Source organism: Phascolarctos cinereus, unplaced genomic scaffold (genome assembly GCF_003287225.1).
Source record: "Phascolarctos cinereus isolate Bilbo 61053 unplaced genomic scaffold, phaCin_HiC Scaffold_3;HRSCAF=262, whole genome shotgun sequence".
In the NCBI taxonomy this organism is placed as follows: Eukaryota; Metazoa; Chordata; class Mammalia; order Diprotodontia; family Phascolarctidae; genus Phascolarctos; species Phascolarctos cinereus.
In genome coordinates, this window is record NW_027555736.1 from 254,339,240 (window position 1) to 254,346,320 (window position 7,081).

Sequence of the window (7,081 nt, forward strand, 5' to 3'; positions counted from 1 at the left end):
GTCCTGGATCTTAAACTGAGATAGGATCCTTAAAGCTCGCCCTCTACAAACTCCTCCCTTTTCGAATTTGTAAGCAGCTTGAAGAGATGAACATCTGCTCCTAACTCTCTGATCCTTGTCTTAATTAAGGTATCAATTCAGGAATAATGAAAATAATATGATGAAAAACACTGCCCAAGAAAATGCATGAAGTAACAAGGCAGGTAAATTTTTAAATATATAGATTGCACTTAATTTGTTTAAGTTCTCTACAGCCAGATTTTTTGGGTTGGCCCCCGGGGAATGACTGTCTGCAGTTTCCCAGGTAATATTAGGACAAATGAGCAGAAGGGTTACTATTATGACAAATACCTTCTAAACGTTTCTTAATCTTGTCCATTTTACAATGGGGGAGTTGTATGGAAAAGGAATTAACACATACCATAGTAAAGCGATAATCACATTTTAAAGTAGCTCTAAATTCAGTTTCTGCAAGTTCATGCCAAATGAATTCCACAGTATCTTTTAATGCATCCGGTTTTTTCTAAAAATCTAAATCAATTTCCCCTTGTTTTGAAGTGCCAATGACACATTCTGAGCCAATCCTTCAGTATACCGTGCATCCTGCAATTGTTGTGTAAACATAGTAAATGTTACTGCAGATGCAATAAGGGATGAATAAGAGATACCAAGGACACAATTCCCCAAATGACACATTGGATGCATCTCTTTTTTCTTACAGAAATCTCTTGATTAAGACAGTACAGCAGGAGCTAAAAACCATCCCTCTTCTACTTGAGTAGGAAATATAGAATATTTAGGTCTTTCTAATATCATAGCTACATATTCCCAAGTTCCATGTGCATAATATAAGCATCTATTTACAATACCATTTTTGCATGCAATTTCAGAATACCCATCAGGTGTCAGTGTGATGTTGGGTCTTCCCAAAAGAAGTGCCTGATGCATGGGTAAACAGTCAACTAGCTTTTTTCTATTATAAAGAGTAATATCAGGTTTAAAGGGAGTGGCAGCACATAAGTATATAGGATCAAATGCTGCCATTGCTAACCAAAGTTTCTCCTGATGTACACCATTCTTATTGGCACAATCCTTGGCATAGTCCACCCTTGTCTTGCACCCTCAACACTATGATCTAATTTATTCCATATTTCAAATCTTTCCCAATTGTAATTAGCTACACCCCTATACTGTGTATGACATTTTACCCCAGGTGGAAATCTATGTCATACTGATAATAAAGATATATTAAAACAATCTGGCCAGGGAGAAAAATGAGCTGGCCCTTTCACAGATCCAATAGTTTCTATATCAAACATAGATATATTCCCTGAGGAACTAATTGAACAGAATGAGTAACAGTTTCTAATTTAACACAGTAATCTATACATCAATCCCAAAACATATTGGGAATGGGCCAGTTTTGCCTTTAAAATCGTATCCTAAAACATCATACATTTCTAAATTTTTAACTCTCCAATCCCTTTGTCCAAAAATTTCTGCAGGCATAATGTCAATAACTGGGTCATTCCATGTGAGTGGTTTTGGCCATGGGGATCATTAATGTATGAACAAAGCTGCAAAGTCCTTCCTTCAATACTCATTGTTTATAACAGCATTATCAGTTGCAGCAGCTGTCCTGCCAACTTTGCCCATCATCTTGGGTACTGATTTCTTGTTCTTTTGTCCTTTTTCTTCCTTCAAATTTGAAGTTTCTGGAACCTCCAGGTCATCTCTGATACAGATTCTAATGTTAATTTCAGGGATCCATATTGGTCCTTCTGTACCATCTGAAAAAAGCATACCCTCGTCCCCAAGTGAACAATTTGTCTGGCCCAAACCAATGATTGGTGTTTGGGTCCTTTCGCTTGACTCTTTTTTGAGTCTTTTATTCCTCATTACTACTTCCCTTATGTAATCTCAAGTATTTTTCAGCGGGGGTACAGCCTCCTCTATCAGGAGTAAGAAAATTTAAAGCATATATTGCTTGAGCCAATTGATTTCGTGGTCTACCCCTAGCTTCTCCCCCTTTTTGCTTTTGAAGAAATGTTTTAAGAGATCTATTTTTCCTTTCCACAATTGCTTGACTAGTAGGATTATAAGGAATACCGGTAATGTGGTGTATATGAAACGTAAGACAGAATGTAGGAAATGCATGAGAAACATAAGCAGGGCCATTATCAGTTTTAAAAACTGAAGGCACACCAGAAATGGAAAAGCAATGAAGCATATGATCTATAACATTTTGTACTGCTTCTCCTGCTTGTTCAGTAGCCATAGTGAAGGAAGAGAAAGTATAAACTGTTACGTGAATAAATTGTAACTTTGCAAAACTGCTGTAATGAGTAACATCCATTTGCCAAATTTCTCCTGAATGTAATCCACATGGATAAACAGCCAATTTATATGGTGTAGGGGTGGAAGGAAGACATTTGCAACAGGATTTTATTATCTGACCAGCCTGCTCTCTAGTAATCCCAAATTGTGTCCTTAACATGGAGATAGACTGATGAAATTTATTATGTGATTACTTAGCTTCCTCAACGGACAACATTAACAAGGTTTGTCTAGTAAGGTCATCAGCTATCTGATTCCTGCTTGTGACAGGTCCTGGAAGCTCTGTATGTGAAGGACCATGTGTACAATATACTGGGGAAGTTCATTGCAGAATAGTTTTTTGTAACATCACAAAAAGTTGCAATATATTATAATTAGATGACACTTTAATTTGAGCAGTTTCTATATTATTAACCGTTCCTACTGCATATTTACTGTCTGAAAATATATTAAAACGACCAGAATATCTTTCTAGTAATAACATTATAGCATAAATTTCATTTTGTTGGGTAGAATCTAATGGTGTGTGTGCTACATATCTCTCATGAGGGGGAATAAAATATGTTGACATGTGATTAGGGGGAAGTGTCAGTAAAGGCACAGAGCGCTCCCACTATGGGATTCTTTTGTACTATCATATTAATAATCCACTGATGTTTCCTAGGAAGTTGTAAAATTGGGTATTGATATGTATTGTCTATATCCCCTTGAAAAATAGTAAGAAGCACCTGCCAAGAATAGTCTTGACTGAGCAATTCTTCTATTTGTTTTTTGTCATAAGGCTGATGTATAATATTAGGGGCATTTCCAACTAATTTTAATACTCTTTTGCAGGCTTTCTTAGCCAAATCTGCTACCATAGAAGGATATGTTTGTAGGGTATATTTTGGCTGCTAAGGCCGAAAAACCCACTCCAGTAACTTCTCTTTCTGATGTATACATGAAAAGGTATATCTGGGGTATCTAATATTGTAACTTCTAAAGGCATACCAGATTCTATGTGATAAACCATTGCAGTTTCTATTGATTTCCATATTTTTTCTAAGTGCTGTTTTGCTTTGGTGGTAAGTGTTCTAGGAGATGTAGGGTCAGGATCACCTCTAAGAATATCATACAGTTTCTGTGATTCATGAGTTCCCATTTTTAAATAAGATCTGATCCAATTAATGTCTCCTAGGAGTTTTTGAAAATCATTTAATGTTTTTAGTTTATCTTGTCTAATACATATCTTCTGAGGCTGAATTTCTTTCATTCCTAGTATTTGTCCTAAGTATGAATAAGGAGGTGCTTTTTGAATCTTTTCAGGTGTTATCTCTAAACCGTGCTCTGTAAGAGCTTTAATCATTTCCCGCATAATACTGGCTAATTGTTCTTTTTGTGGTTCTGCTATATATTGCTGACACATGGTGGGGCTATTTTTCATCCCTTGAGGAAGCACCTTCCACTGATATCTTTGGTGAGGCTGCTTTAGGTTTTCTGATGGTAATGAGAATGCAAAATATTTACAATCTTCTGCTCTAAGGGGTATAGTATAAAAACAATCCTTTAAGTCAATTACCCACAAAGCCCAGTCTGCCAGGATTGCAATTCGAGAAGGCGGCCCTGGCTGCCATAGTTATCATGTGGGCATTGATTTATCTGAGATCCATTAACATTCTCCATTTACCTGATGTTTTCTTAACAGCAAATATAGAAGAATTCTATGGACTTCTGGAAAATTCTATGCAACCTGCTGCCAATTGTCTGGTTCTTATATCTTGAAGAGCCCTGATTTTTTCCAAATTAAGGAGCCACTGGTCCACCCATATGGGGGGCCCTTCTTTCCAAGTTATTTTAGGAACCTGTACTGTTCTTTTCTCTTTGGATGTGACCCCTACAAAAATTTTTCTACTTATAATAGCCTTCATGTGTTTCAATAAATCTCTTCCCCAGAGGCAGCATGGAAGGTGTAGCAATACATATGGTCTAACTTTTCCTTGCTGCCCCTCCACTTTCCAAGAGAGCCATGCCATGTTTTGTGCAGGAGTGTCTATTTCTCCTATTCCCTGTAACATCACATTTCCTTGATCTAGTGGCCATTCTCTAGGCCAGGCCCATAAAGTGATAAGTGACTTAACAGCTCTTGCATCTATTAACCCTTCCAATCCCTTTCCCTGTACCTCCATTTTTAGAGTTGGTCTGGCATCTGTGATAGTTCTATACCAAAACAGTCCTGTACTACCAAATCCTTCTGTCCCCCTTATTTTTTCTGTCATCTTTCCCAGTTTTTTATAGTCCATTACAATCATTTGTGCTATTCTTTCCATTTTTTGAATGAAAAAATGACAACAAGGAAAAACATATGCCATAACCTCAATTTCTCCAGTGTAATCAGAATCCACCACTCCAGGGATGACCATAAGTCCCCTAAGTGTCTGGGAACTATGACCTAATATTAAACCCACCATCCCTGGGGGTAATGGACCATTTACTCCAGTGGGAATGCATATAACTTCACCCTTGATGTCTTTATCAAGACTGGACCTTAAATCTAATCTCCCACTACTGGGGTGGCATGAATAAGGCCTAGTATTGTGAGTTTTGTGGGTGTGGAGCAGGGACTGGTTGAATCAGTGAAAGTGCTGCTCCAATTGTCTTCCTGGGCCAAGTGAGCCCCTCTGGGGGTTTAAAGTCTGCCCATTAACATCTGAAGTAGATCTCCATTGTGATGCCCAATGATTTCCCCTTTGACACCTAGGACAAGGAGTACTGGGGGGCTGTTATAGTGACTTCCTAAGATCCCTGCAATCCTTTTTCCTATGGCTGGGCTTTCTGCTATTAAAGCATTTTATCTTTCCTTGGTCCTGTGACTTTCATAACTCAGTTTCTCCACATAAAAGATTTAAAAAAGGTATATGATCTATTCCTATTAAGGCAATGAGTGAATATAACTGAAACTATGGGTAAATAATTTAGGTGAAATGTAATCCTAGGGAAAAGGAGAGAAAAAGTTGACTTAGGAAGCAGTAGAGTGCCAAAGATCAGTAAAAGAGACCCTGAGAAGGAAGTGATTCATAAAAGAGGTTCAATCTATTAGTCATTGGAAATGGAAGATGTTTGAGAAGGTTTGACAATTAGAAATGGGCCTAAGGTGGGATAGAAATTTATTATGAGTGCAGAAAAGCCTACTACATGTGATCCAACACTTTAGAATTATTGAAGTGATGTGGGGTGGTTGACACTGAGTCAAAACCATCAGTTCTGAAAGTTTCAGTGTCAACAACATTCCCTAGTGCTTTGGAACTAGCTCTAAGAGAACTGTCAGAAGTTCAGGAAAGGAACTTCTCCCTGGGAGGAAGAAGGCATTCTTCCTCTTTTTGAATAGAGCAAGCCATGCAAATTGGTTCCCTCCCTACTGGGATGAAAGCAGCCCCAAATCTGTACCTGCAACTCCTCTGGGAGACAAGCTCAAGCTCTTTGTGTCCTTCCCTGCAGAGGACTTATCTGGAAACGCACCATGAAATTTAGGCTGAACTGGGTTTTCCTTCTGACCATTTTCCAAGGTAGTTTATGGAGAGGAAGGGACAATGTGAAGTGGTGACTTCATTGATGATTGACTTTAATTCAATGTCTCTGTGTTGCAGGTGTCCAGTGTGATGTGGAGCTGGTGGAGTCTGGGGGAGATGTGGTGCAGCCTGGGGGATCTCTGAGTCTCTCCTGCAAAGCTTCTGGATTTACGTTCAGCAGCTACGGATGAGCTGGGTCCGCCAGGCTTCAGGAAAGGGACTGGAATGGGTTGCAACATTAGTAGTAGTAGTAGTACTACTATGCAGACTCTGTGAAAGGCCGATTCACCATCTCCAGAGATAATGGCAACAGCATGTTATATCTACAAATGACTTCCCTTGAGACTGAGGACACAGCTGTGTATTACTGTGCAAGAGACACAGTGAGGAAAAGGAATGTGAGACCTGATAAAAAACTTCCCCTGCCAGGAGGGAAGTGTCAGTGAGGCAAGAAGTGGACTGAGCTCATGATGCAGAAAGTAAAAGATGCCTATATCCAGGAACAGGTATAGTGAATTTCTATTTTGGCTTGTGGTGTTTTTTTCTGTCCCAGGAGAAAGCAACTTTTCCAGTACCTAGCTATCATTCTTAATGCCTCACTCTCAGTCCCACCTCTACCCCATAATCAATTGTAGTTATGTATTGTCCATTCTACTTTATCAGAAATTCTACTCTACTCTACCTTCTCTCCTCAAGGTACTGCAACCACCCTGAGGTAGGCCTTTCCAACTCATACCTGGACTATTATGCTAGCTTGATATTTTTCTCCCAGCCTTAGTACTCTCTTCACTCCAGTTCACAGGAAACTCAGCTATTAATATCACCTTCCTGAAACATAGATCTGACAGTTTTTCCCAAGTTCTGGTGAATCCAGAATAAAACATAAGTTCTGATTTGGCTTTTAAATCCTTTTGTAGCATGGCTCCTTCCTGTCTTATTCTACCTTAGTTCTTTCCACATGCTCATCAATCCAATGACACTGATCTCCTTGCTGTTCCTTTCACAACAGATTCCATCTCTCTATGTGTATTTTCACTGGCTGGAATTCTTCTCCTCCTCATCCCTGCCTCCTGGCCCCTTGACCTCCTTAAATCTTACCTAAAATACTCCCCACCTTCTACTTTCCCCATCCTCTTTAATTCCACCTTTATGCTGCATATATACATATACACACACACACACAGATTAGATAAATAAAT

At 38.9% G+C, this 7,081-nt stretch overlaps 1 pseudogene across 1 annotated transcript; it reads left to right on the forward strand.

The window, feature by feature from the left end:
• The first annotated feature begins 5,782 nt into the window (after positions 1 to 5,782).
• LOC110203807 (immunoglobulin heavy variable 3-21 pseudogene) lies at positions 5,783 to 6,328 on the forward strand (annotated as a pseudogene). Its single transcript, XR_013485507.1, has 2 exons — positions 5,783 to 5,879; positions 5,961 to 6,328. The product of XR_013485507.1 is annotated as an immunoglobulin heavy variable 3-21 pseudogene (transcript).
• Positions 6,329 to 7,081: the final 753 nt, after the last annotated feature.